The following is a 13,538-nucleotide window of genomic DNA, read 5'->3' on the forward strand; positions in this document are numbered from 1 at the left end:
CCAGATTTTAACCTGGGACCTCCCATCTCTAGGCCTAGCTCTCAATTCACTGAGTCGCTGAGCTGCCTCCCCATAGTGAGGGTGGATTTTTGGAATTTCAATTTTTGCCAAAGACTTGCAGGGAGTTGAATTTTTCCCCTGACTCTCAGGTGATATAAATAAAAGTATCAATGCAGTCAAAAGATATCCTTTTAAAGCAGTCATGCTTGTAACATCCTATTTGGGAAAGTCTCTTCCTTCTTTCCCTCTTTCTCCCCCCCCCCCCCCATGATATCCTGCCCCCAGTCCACGTGGAGGCTAATTGTAGCCTAAAGAAAAAAATACCCCCATTTTTACCAGCTGGTGGAGGTGAGTCAACCTGGGGCAATGAATGATCTGCTCGGAGCCCAGAATTGCTGGGCTGGGTGGTTCATCTGGGTCCAGATTGAAGGCAGCAGCCAGGCGGGCGGGGCTGGGACCAGTTGAGCACAATAGCCAGGAGTAGGAGCCAGAGCTGGGAGCCAGGAAGCAGGCAGGCAGGAGCGAGATGAGTTAAGAGGCTTGCTTAAAAGCCTTGGAGAAATGTGGCTTAGAAATCATTATCTAGGCAATCTTTTTTTTTTCTGAAAAATTGAGAGTTTTTTCCCGTTTTGGTCACCATAACTGTAACAGTTAAATTAGTTTCTCTACTAAAAGTATTATATTTTTACAGGTTTATTAAAGATTATTAGAAATAATATATAAAGACAATACAAAATAAGAAAACACGTGCAAACTACTCACTACATTTTGCCTGCCTGGTAGAGAGACACGTCTGCTTAGAAGAGGAAGCAGAGAGAGAGACCAAAGTAGGCGGACAGTCAGTTTATATACAAATTGTGTTCTTGGTCCAGGTGAGGAATTCAGGTGAATTCTGGGAACTGTCAAGGACTTCTGCGGATTGAAATCTGGGGTTCAAATCTCCATTTTTACAGATGGGGAGCTGGGACTTTCCTTTTTTGCTCCTGTCTCTCTTCTATTTTAGGTAGCTTCAGGTGAATACTTAAAAGAGTGTTAACAGATTTGCATTCCTGAAGTTAATCACAAAGGTCATCTAGTTCACCTACTAATTAGATCTGAATTTTGTGTGCAAATCCTCTGTTAATACCAAGGGATATTTTCCTTGCAGATGGCCATTGAAGGGGACATTCTACCTGCCAAGGCAGCCCCTTCCCATGTGGGATGACAGGTATTTAGAAAGGTTTTTTTGTTAAGAAGTATTAATAGAAGAGGCAGTGTCAAGATGGCAGCAGAGTAGAAGCAAAAGCTGGAACTACCCTAAGAATCTGAAAAATCTTAAATGAGTGCTTCTAGAACAAGAGTCAGAGTAAGGTGAGGCTCCTGAGGAAAACAACTTGAAAGGTAGACAGAAAGGGTCTTATTTCTGGAGACAAAGAGGAGTTGGATATAAAACTGGTCAAAGGGGAGTGGAGAAAATCTACTCCGTATATACCAATCCATATCCTGTACCTGGGCAGAAGAGAACTTCAAGATCCCAGACCCTTATTAAGCCTTCATTAGTGCCTCCCACATTCACCCCTTGAAGGTAGGGATACAGAAAGTAAAGGGAAGGGGATGGAGGAGAAACTATTGGACTTCAACTCAAATAAGAAAAGCAGGAATAGCAATTATGATCTCAGATAAAGCTAGAGCAAAAATAAATCTGATTAAAGAGATAAGGTTTGTAATTACATCTTAATTAAAAAGGTAGTCTAGATAATGAGACCATATTAGTTCTTAACATATATGTACCAACTGGCATGACCTCTAGATTTTTAAAGTAGAAACTAAAGGAAAATAAGGAGGAAATTGCTAATAAAACTATTGGTAGGGGAACTCAAACTTCCTTTATCAGAACTCTCACCAAAAAAATAAATAAGAAAGGAAGTTTATGAAATTATAGATAACTTACATTTAATAGGTATCTGGAGCAAATGGAATGAAATTTAAAAGGAGTTAACATGGAAAATATGCAGAAGACCATGTACCAGGTTATAAAGACTTCAAAATGAAATGCAAAAAAGCAAAAATAATAACTGCAACCTTTTCAGATCATAATGCAATAAAAGTATTGTCATTAAGAATTCATGGAAAAAAATTTTAATTCATTGGAAACAATCTAATTGGTCAAAAGAGGTGAGTCAACAAACAAATGATGGAAACAATCAATATGTCATAAAAGAATGACAGTGAGGACACTACACATCAAAAGTTGTGGGATGTAACCAAAGCAGTACTAGGAGGGAAATGTATATCCATGAATACTTATCTTAATGAAATAGAGGGAGAAAATGAAAAAGAACAAATGAAAAATCCAAGTAAAGACTAAATTGGAAATCCAAAAACATCAAAGTAGAAATGAATAAAATTGAAAGTAAAAGAACTTTTGAACTAATAAATAAGACTAGGAGTGTATTTTTAAGGGGGAAAAGGGCAAAAAAATAGAGCATTAATCTTACTACTAGTTAAACAATTTAGGAAAATAGAAAAAGCAGTCCTATAAAATTTTTAGTGTGATACAAATAAGATACTGATGGATGAGCCAGGCCAAAAAAAAAAACAGAGAAAGAAAAATATAGGCAAATTTCCTTAATGAATAGTAATGCAAAAATCTTAGACTGCTCATAAAGTTTATTATCTGTGAGCAGGTGGAATTTATACCAGGGATGCAAGGCTGGTTAATATTAGTAAAACTATCAGCATAATTGACCATATCAATAAGCAATCTAACACACATCACACAATTATCTCAATAGATGTAGAAAAAATCTTCAACAATATACAATACCCATTCCTCTTAAAAATCCTAGAAAGCAAAGCAATAAAAGGGCCATCCTTTAAAATCATAAGTAGTACCTGTCTAAAACCATCAGCAGTTACCACATGCAATGAGGATCAGTTAGAAGCCTTCCCAATAAGATCAGAACTAGAACAAGGATGCATATTATCACCACTATTATTTAATATTGTCCTAGAAATGTACACTTTAACAATAAGCAGCTTTATTTTTCCTGTAATTGCATGTAATAATTTTTAACATGTTCATTTGGGTTTTTGTTTTGAGGTTATGGTTTTATATGATTATTCACTTCTAAAAATAAATAATATGGAAATAAAATTTAAAAAGAAGTATGAAACTAGAGCTCACAGCCCCTAATTCTGCCTAGTCTAGCAAGTTTATCCTTATTCCTCCTTCATTCTTCCCTCAAATTCCAGGCCTTGTGATAGGAATGAAAGGAAAGGCAGTAAGCATTTAAAAATACCTGATCTGTGTCCTCTACTAGGTAAAGGATTTCATAATTATCACTAATTTCACAAAATGCCTGTCAGTTTGATACTCTTATGGTCCTCAATTTATAGTTGAGGCATCTGAAGTAACAGGTTAAATAACTTATCCTGGAAAATCCACCAACCATCTCTCTCAGACTGGATTAAATTTGTTTTTCTGAATCCAAGTTCTGACCTCTTCACTACCTTTAATTTCTAGCTAATGGAGGTTATGGAATATTCTTTTATTCTTCTCTTACAAGAGGTAAATCAAGATGGAATTTTCTGATTGCAAAAGTGTTCTATGATCTCTGGCCTTCTGCAGATGGCCCAACAATGAATACAACAGAAACCGTTCTGTGGGCCTTTGTAAAAATGGAGATTTGAACCCCAGACTTCAATCCCCAGAAGTCCTTGGTACTTTCCAGAATTCCCTATATTCTCACCTGAGTCTCCACCTGGGCAAGATCACAATTAGTATTTAATGGGCTCTCTGCTTCCCAAGAGCTCTTTTCCTCTCCACTCGGCAATTGCAAGGATGTAGTGAGTAAACTAAGCACAGGGGTTCTGAATTTGGCTAATCAGCCATGGGCACGTGGTTTATTATTTTCTATCCTTGATTTCTAATAATCTTAAACCTCAAAAAACATATTCTCTATTACTAGAGACTAATTTAACTTTTACACCTTGCTTGTGTGCTACTTTTCCAGTATTTTTTCTCTCCTGATCCCTTTATTCTTCCTTATGCCCAGGGCTTCTAGTTACAAGAGCAAATTTTATCTCTGGTTTTCAGTGAGGGGAATCACCATGGCTGCTAGAGAAAAAAAGCTCAAAGATCTCCTTTCCAGGGGAGTGAGGTGAATGCAGGTGGATAAGCGCTTTTACCCCAAAAGACTTTTCTTTGTTGTAGTGAATGGAGGGCTAGACTTGGGGGCTGGCAGACCAACCCTGAATTATACTATTCATTTCATGAGACATGCATGATGGACTCAGTATATAGAAGGAGACATAATATATGATAGCTTATAAAATAAGATGAATATTTAGTATGTCTGCACTGAATGGCATAATATCTTTGCATCTGTGGAGAAAATAAGAAAACTTATATTGCACTTTGAAAATTGCTGCATGAGTGTTAAAAAGAGTGAAGTTGTTTCTTAGATTAGCATACAAAATTTACCAAGAATGACCATGTGATAGTGCATCCAAACTGACGGGAATGAAATATCTGGAAGGTTACCTGAGATTGACAAAATTATAAGATTAATCAATGAGTAACTTTAAAAGGAAAGACAGAAAGGACAGTGGACAAAGATTGTTCAGTACTGTAAAAAAAAGCATGCTTAGGCACAGGATTTGAGTTGTAGTCTACTTGCAAGGAAGTTGGTTAGGTCACTTCTCCATTATTTACATATGACATGAGTCGTGAAGTATGATGAGAGTCTTGGTCTTGTCTGTATCACAGATCTGTTGTGAGGTTTCATTGTTATTTTATGTGAAAGTATTTAAAAAAATCTTCCATCTTTCAGATAATGACTAAATCATATATCCAAAGTCTGGTTCTGCTCGTTTAAGTCTGAAAACTCCTTTTGTCCTTGGGAAATAGAGTAAAAATCAGTTTAATTACTGCCATCAGAGGAAAGAACATATAATCCATGTGTGTATGTCCCCTTTTGTTTTGTATTTATATCATTATTTTTTTCTTCAGAGGCAGAGACTGATTTTGAAGTGAAGAAGATGTCTACAAAGCTGAGCCTTTTTGTGGAGGGATCTGGTCCTCCAGGAGGCATCAATAAGGGTTGCTGTGACTTCATTTTGAGAGAAATCTGTGACTCTAACATCAAGGTAAATAAAAATCCAAAGAGTGAGTGTGAATTTGATGAAGTTGCAGAGAAATTCAGCCAACATTCAGTCCTAAATCAATATATTAAATTGACCTCAGGAAATGACTGTTTTGGGGATAGTGAATACACCAAATGCTTTTCTGAAAAAGTTGAATTTCATCAGTCTTATAAGAAGCCTCCGGACATGCCCATGAATCAAGATAACCTAGAGAAAGTTACCTATGACTCAAGTTTAGACATCATAAGACATTCAAAAAGTAAACATGTAGAGATGCCTTCTGTGAGTAATAAAGATGGAAGACCTTTCAGTCAGAACTCTGAGTTTGATTCCTATCAAATTATCCACTCTGGAGAGAGACCTTATCAATGTAAAGAATGTGGAAAGGCTTTCACACAGAGGGGTAATCTTGTTAGACATCAGAGAATTCACACTGGAGAAAAACCTTATGAATGTACACAGTGTGGAAAGGCTTTCACAGAGAGTAGCTCTCTTGCGGCACATCAGAGAATTCACACTGGAGAGAAACCTTATGAATGTGCACAGTGTCAGAAGACTTTCACAGAGAGTAGCTCTCTTGCTAGGCATCAGAGAATCCACACTGGAGAGAAACGTTATGAATGTACACAATGTGGAAAGCCTTTCACAAGGAGGGGTGATCTTGCTGCACATCAGAGAATCCACTCTGGGGAGAAACCTTATAAATGTACTCAGTGTGGAAAGGCTTTCACAGTTAGGGGTAACCTTGCTAAGCATCAGAGAATCCATACTGGAGAGAAGCCTTATGCATGTACACAGTGTGGAAAGGCCTTCATAGAGAGTAGCTCTCTTGCTAGGCATCAAAGAATCCACACTGGAGAGAAACCTTATGAATGTACACAGTGTGGAAAGGCTTTCATAGAGAGTAGTTCCCTTGCTAAGCATCAGAGAATCCATACTGGAGAGAAACCTTATGAATGTACACAGTGTGGAATGGCTTTCACAGGGAGGAGTAATCTTGCTGCACATCAGAGAATTCACACTGGAGAGAAACCTTATGAATGTACACAGTGTGGAAAGGCTTTCATAGAGAGTAGCTCTCTTGCTAGGCATCAGAGAATCCACACTGGAGAAAAACCTTATGAATGTACTCAATGTGGAAAGGCTTTCATACACAGGGTGAGTCTTGCTGCACATCAGAGCATCCACACTGGAGAGAAACCTTATGAATGTACACAATGTGGAAAGATTTTCACAGTGAGGGGTCATCTTGTTAGACATCAGAGAATCCACACTGGAGAGAAACCTTATGAATGTACACAGTGTGGAAATGCTTTCACACAGAGGGCAGATCTTGCTGTGCATCATAGAATCCACTCTGGAGAGAAACCTTATGAATGTACACAATGTGGAAAGGCTTTCACACGGAGGAGTCATCTTGTTATACATCAGAGAATCCACACTGGAGAGAAACCTTATGAATGCACTCAGTGTGGAAAGGCTTTCATACACAGGGTGAGTCTTGCTGCACATCATAGGATCCACACTGGAGAGAAACCGTATGAATGTACACAGTGTGGAAAGGCTTTCACACGGAGAGACAATCTTGCTGCACATCAGAGAATCCACTCTGGAGAGAAACCTTATGAATGTGCACAGTGTGGAAAGGCTTTCACAGAGAGTAGCTCTCTTGCTAGGCATCATAGAATCCACTCTGGAGAGAAACCTTATGAATGTACACAGTGTGGAAAGGCTTTCACAGAGAGTAGCTCTCTTGCTAGGCATCAGAGAATTCACTCTGGAGAGAAACCATATGAATATACAGTGTGGAAAGGCTTTCACAGAGAGGGTCAAGCTTGCTGCACATCAAAGAATCCACACTGGAGAGAAACCTTATGAAGTAAATTTGGATAGCCTTTCTCTTTATGCTCCATAGTTGCTTAATATCAGAAAATCCCCACTGAAGAGAAACCTCTTTAGTGAGACTTTGCTATAGTTTCTATTCTTAGTTTATTTAACATAAACGGATCCATACTAAACAAAATCTTTAGAAATATGATCAATGTGGTAAGGCCTTCAGGCAACAATTATCTCGTATTTTCAAGCGAGAATTCCTTTTGGATAGAAATCTTATTCCTGTCATGAATGAAGAAAGAAACTAAAATGGAGAATCCAGAGCTTATTCAGTAGGAGAAAATGTCTTCTGGAACAGATCAGTTCCAAATGAATTCCCTCTAGGAAGGCTTTCAGCTAGAGATCATCTCTTATTTCATGTCAGAGGATTCATATTATAAAAAAACCTAATGACTGTGCTCAAGTTGATGTGTTTTCCTCAGGAAGAGGGTGATGACTGTCATTTGGAGAAGTACAAATGATCAAGTCTGAGGGACCAGTCCACATCTATTAGATTGGTTATTATTACAGAAAAAGAAAGTGGGAAAACTTGGTGTAGATGTGAGAAGATGTGAGAAGGTTGGAGAAGGAATGAACTTTTGGGGTTGTTGTGAATTAATTCAACCATTCTGGAGAAGGCAATTTTGAACTATGTCCAAAAGGCATTAAAAAATGAAAAAGAAAAAGTCCTAAACATAATAAAAATGCAAAACACTTAAAGATGCTCTTTTTGGTATGATGAAAATATTAGAAATTAAGAGGAAATTCATCAATTGGGAAATGGCTGAGCAAATGATGGCATATGATTGTAATGGAATCCTATTATTTTATCATTAATGAGGAGGAACTCAGAAAAACCTGGAAAGAATTGAGAACTGATGCAGACTTTTTAATTTAATGTAATCAAAATTATTCATTTTATATTTTTTAATGTTTATAGTCTCTTGTTTGTTCTTAAATTATCCTTCCTTTCCCATAGATCTGACAGGTATACTATTGTATTTTCCTTTAATTTACTTAAAATATCACTCTTGATGTTTAAGTCATATGCCCTTTGTGAATTTATCTTGGTATATGGTGTGAGAAATTAATCTGAACCTAATCTTTCCCATGCCGTTTTCCAATTTCTCAGTAGTTTTTGTCAAATAACGAGTTTTTGCCCTAAAATCTGGGATCTTTGGGTTTATTGAGTACTAGCATGCTGAGGTCATTTATTCCTAGTCTATTCCATTGCTCTACCCCTCTGACTCTTAGTCAGTACCATATTGTTTTGATGTTCAGTGTTTTTTAGTACAGTTTAAGATCTGGTACTGCTATGTCCCCATCCTTCACATTTTTATATTAGTTCCCTTGATATTCTTGATCTCTTGTTCTTCCAGATGAACTTTGTTATAATTTTTTCTAATTCTTTAAGAAAATGTTTTAAGTAGTTTGATAGGTATAGTACTGAATAAGTAAATTAATTTGTGTAGGATTTTCCTTTTTATTATATTCGCTCATCAAACCCATGAACAATGAATGTTTTTCCAATTGTTTAGACCTAGTTTTATTTGTTTGAAAAGTATTTTTTAGTTGTGTTATAATACCTGAGGAAAAAGATTTTCAAATGATTTATATTGTCTAGAGTGATTGTAAATGGAGTTTCTCTTTCTAACTTTTGCTGCTGATTTTTGTTGGAAATATATAAAAATGCTGATAATTTATGTGCAGCCATTTTGTATTGTATAATTAGCCTTTGCTCCCCAGAACTCTAAATCTCTGCTTCCCACTTTCCTTCTCACATTAAGTTCTTACATTTTGGAGATAAAGTTTTTGTGTGACCTTGCCTCTCGCTCTTCTCCCTGTGATCGTGGCTATGGGTATGGGCTTCATGTCAACCAGGAGAATCTACACACGTGTGTACTTTTTATTAGGTAATTAGGGTTCAACTTTCTGGTTTTTTTTTAGTTTATTTTCTTTCTACTTCAGGTGATTATTAATAAACTTCATAAAATATAGTACTTGGAGTTATTGGATATTAATTTACATTTTACATTGTGGAGCCCAGAAGTCAGGAGTTTAGAATCCTTGCCCTTCTCTAAGTTGGTAGAGCAATTTTTTTAAGAGACAAAAAGACAGATTAGTTTTAAAAGCCTTTGCTGCCCTCACTGCTCTTCCTCCCACTCCTGCTGCTCCCATACCCCTAGCTGCTATTGCTATTGCTGTTGCTGTTGATGCGAGCCTGCCTCTGCTTCTCTTGAGCACTCTGGCTGGGGGTCTTTGTGACCCGTTTTCTATGCAGAGGCTTAGGTTTTAAATCCCCCTTGTCATTGCATTGCTAACATTGCACTGCTTGCTGCTGCCTTGGAAGCTTGAGTGTTTTTTTAAGTCAACAATTTGCCTCCTAAAGGCTTTTACCTAAGGAGAAGCTTCCACTCTCTTAACTCCCTGCTATAAAAATTTTTTGAAAAAATGATGATGGCAAATATTAATTGAAATATGTAAGGATAAAGAAGGATTTCTAATTCTAAGGGATTCTAAGTCCACCTAAATAACTCCCTGGTTCTGCAAGGAACTGCTTTTCCTGTGTTTTACAGGTTATACTATTCCTCCCTGATCTGACTAACCCAAATTTATACTAATCTAAATAAAAACTACTGCTGTTATTCTTTGCCTTCAAATTATAACATAGCAAAGGCTAACTGGTTGAGTCTCAACAAGAATCAAATTAGGACTCTGAGAGTCCAAACGAAAGACCAGGTTTTTCTTTGGTCTTCTCAGATATAAACCTATCTATAAAGACCGCAATAGATAGCCAATAGTATTTCCCACGTTGGGAAGGGAAAACACTGAGCTCCTTCAGATATTTCCCTCAAACAGAGAGAGAGGCAAAGATGTTACCTCCTCAAGCCCTGAGAACAAGTCTCTGAGAGTGTGTCTCTGCCAACTGCCAGAGACCAACTTCCAACTGCCAGTGAGAGTAATTGACACAGAAAAAAAGGTTATAACTGTCAACATCTGAAATCAGCATGCTCTCTCAGCTCTGCTTCAAACTCCAGTTCTTTTCTCAATCAGCCACCTTATTTCTTATCTCTAAACTAATAAAACAATACTTATTTTCTAATATTCTTACACTGCCCACCTACTCGGGGAGAGCAATTAAGAGGAGCCGCAGTCCCTGCCCACGTGACAGTGGAAACAAGTGTCTCCCTGGCGTTTTTACCCCTAGAGGTGAGGGGAAGGAAGGTTACTCTTCCAAATATCCTACCTTTAGGCACTACATACTAGAGTAGCGCCACCTGCGGATAGGAAGTAGAATTGCAAGCATGGCCTACTCTATGAAAGAGCAGAGCCTTACTAAAGTTTTAATATGTCTTTTCTTGCTGCTATGTATTGACTGCATGCCTTGCTGTTAGCTTGTATAATCTCAAGATTCAGAGGGGAGATTCATCTCCCTACACCCCTCCTGCCATTGTGGCCTGCTAAGTCTCTGAACACATCTAATATGGGTTTCATCCACACTGTGTCTAGTGTGAGTATGGGAATGGGAATCCCCAGAAGTGTGAGCAAAGGAATCTAAATGTATGATGATACTGGGGAAGCAAAGGAACCTTAAATTCTGGAGGTAAATTTTCAGACTCCTTTGCTTTATTTATATTTACTCTTTCAGATTGTTCCCCTCCAAATAGTCTGTAACACAGTTATCAGGATTGGAGAAAAGTTACTCTTGAATTCAGTGCCTGTATCCTGTCATATGTATTGCATTTGCTGATTGTTTGCCTTAAGATTTCATTTTGGTTTTAAATTCACATATTGATCTAATCTATAATGTTCCATTTCACTATGTCATTTTCAGCTATTCAGCTTTCAGTGTTTGGCCATTAGCTATATGTGCTGTTACATTGTCTTTATTTTTACCTCCCCATATGATTGAACTGGAGAAAATACCATTATAAAAGCCCATAGTCAACTTGGGAAAACCCTTTTTCATGGCAAAACCATATGTCCTCATGGATGCTGAGTTTGTCACCAGATCCATCAAGGTCACATGTTGCCTTATGACTTTTTGTTACTTTTTGCCTGGGTTAATTGTCACATAGATGATGATGAATGAACTTTATCAAACTAGTTACAACCTGTATACAACATTTGGAGGAGTTAATGAGCTAAAAATTTCAATTGATTTTAAGGGATCCTCAGAAGTGATTTTCAGATATCTAGTAGCACCACTACCTCTGACTGATCATTTGTCTACCTTTGAGTTGTTTAGACCAAGAGGTAAGGATCCACTTAGTAGTTGAAGTGAAGTGCAATAGCACTATTGTATTTTCCACCTCCACATTTATTAAAAAGTTAATAGATGAGACATCTGAAGTGATTTTCACTATTGTAGTCCTCGTCTCCATATTGCAATGGATGGGACATATAAAGACATGCTCATTAAGCTATTACAGTCTCATACCAGAGGAGGGAAGTTTCCCAAAGCATTTGGTTACCCTATGATGGGTTATAATTTCATCCAGGAGGTTTTGGAAGGATTTTCCCATGGAGCCTAGTGGCTTCTGGATGGTTTTTAAATTTGTAACTCTTAGCTTACTCTACCCTTCCAGCAGAATGATCTCGATTCTGGGTGACATTTTAGATCCAAAAGGTTTTCCTCAGGAGTACAGAGGTTTATTGGTTTTTTTGTTTGTTTGTTTTTTTTCTGGGTTCCTCTGCCACATTTTGGAATGATGTCAATAATAGACTTTGTTAAAAATATCTCAGCCAAGGTTGAATGATATTCTAGATCTGGAGAATTTGTGACAAGTTCTTCATGAACATAAGCTTCAAAGATTTTTCAACTGTCTCACAGCAACTCATGTGAATCCTAATGATAATAGGTTTGTTTGCTATTGTCATTAAATGAGGTCTTGTGATTTGGGGGATTTTGGTACTTCTTTGCATGTGCATTAGCTGCTGTACTACTATTTTTGAAAATCTGTTACTTTGTGAAAATTATGTGCACTCACACTGTGGATCATGGCCAGGTTAAAAAGGAAATGGATCTCATTTTTGGTTGAGAAACCTTTGTATTGTTCCTTTCCTTCAGTAACACAGTGTGTCACTGAGTGTGAACTATATTTATTTATTTAAATTTTATTATTATTTTTCCTTGTATGTGCCATAGAGTATTTCAATTTTCTTTTTCTCTTTATCTTTTGTTCTTGAAGCACACATTACCACTATTAATGGTTTTTGATTTTGCACTAATATAAGTTTACAGTATCCATTAGCCCTAATATAAATGCATACCTCAAAGCTTTAGACTGTGGAAACCTTCCATTGATTGTTTAATATCATAGGACTTTGACTAATAATTGTGTGTGATTTCAGAAGAAGTTATCACAAAAGAGCCATTATACAGTGCTAGGAAGCACAAGATCAAGGAGACCAACCAATCCCAGTTGGATTGATGAGATTCTCTGCCAAGACAAGGGATTTGAACTTATCTTGCAGTTAGAGGAGGCAACTGTTTGACACTCTCAAAGGCAGGATTCCCTTGAGCCAGATCCAGACATCTGTAAGGTGCCTCAGTTCAGGTGCCATTTTAGCTCCCCTATCCCTGAGAGCGAAGGTAAAATCAGACCAGGGAATGCTATTTCCCATCTGCTTCAAAATATAGTCACTTTTCTTTCTTTTCTGGTGTGGCAATTTTCTGTAGTCCTGGTTCTTGATAGGGTAAGTGCTACATTGTTAAAAATCCTACTACTGGTTTCTGGGACATAAATCACTTTAATTGGGCTCTGATTCAAGGACCTGTTATAGGCATTTTTCCCCCTTACTTTAGAATTTTTACACATGAAAATTTGATATTTTATGCTTCATCCAGAAGTTACTTTTTACCTTTCATTTGTTTTTGTTGTTGTTGTTTTCTATTTTCTTTTTGCAAATGATTCATGTACCTCATAACTCAGCCATATATCCCAGGGTCATCCGTGTGTTGGTCAACATCCTCCTCAGGGGGGGATTGTATAATTGTTATAAAATTCTAGATTTATAAAATTTTTTCTTATTTGAGAGTAATTTTAGGATAAGAAATTTGCTACCTCCTCAAAACAAGAAAGTGAATTGCTTGGAGAAGACTCCATAAAGAAGTCTGCAGAAACCATACATTGCACCAAAAGATCCAAAGTGAACTTTGGAATGTAGTGAGATTGAACTGTGGGGTGTTGAATGCATTCATTTTGAATGTACACTCTTATACCAAAGGGGACTTCCCCACAACTGGCTTTTTGTCAGTGTGCCCACCAGTCCTTGGTTTTGTTCTATTTCTCTTTTATTTCCCTCTTATCCCCAAATTATTGTAATTTCCCCTTAGAAAGTGCAATATTGTATGTACCTCTAGTTAAAGATCTTTAGAGATATAAGTTGGTTATGTGTACTGATTCCATGGGGAAACTAGGCATGCAAATCTGGGAGATTGCTACATGCTTCTTTTCTAATGGAATCATAGGGGGGATTGTTTAATTAAGAATTGCTCCCCAGAACTCTAAATCCCAGCTTCCCACTTGCCTTTT

The 13,538-nt window shown here is 37.3% G+C and overlaps 1 pseudogene; it reads left to right on the forward strand.

Moving 5' to 3' along the window:
• The window catches only part of LOC107649196 (zinc finger protein 260-like), a 52,022-nt pseudogene extending 38,999 nt beyond the window's left edge, over positions 1-13,023 (forward strand).
• The last annotated feature ends 515 nt before the right edge of the window (positions 13,024-13,538 follow it).

Source organism: Monodelphis domestica, chromosome 4 (genome assembly GCF_027887165.1).
Source record: "Monodelphis domestica isolate mMonDom1 chromosome 4, mMonDom1.pri, whole genome shotgun sequence".
Taxonomy (NCBI): domain Eukaryota; kingdom Metazoa; phylum Chordata; class Mammalia; order Didelphimorphia; family Didelphidae; genus Monodelphis; species Monodelphis domestica.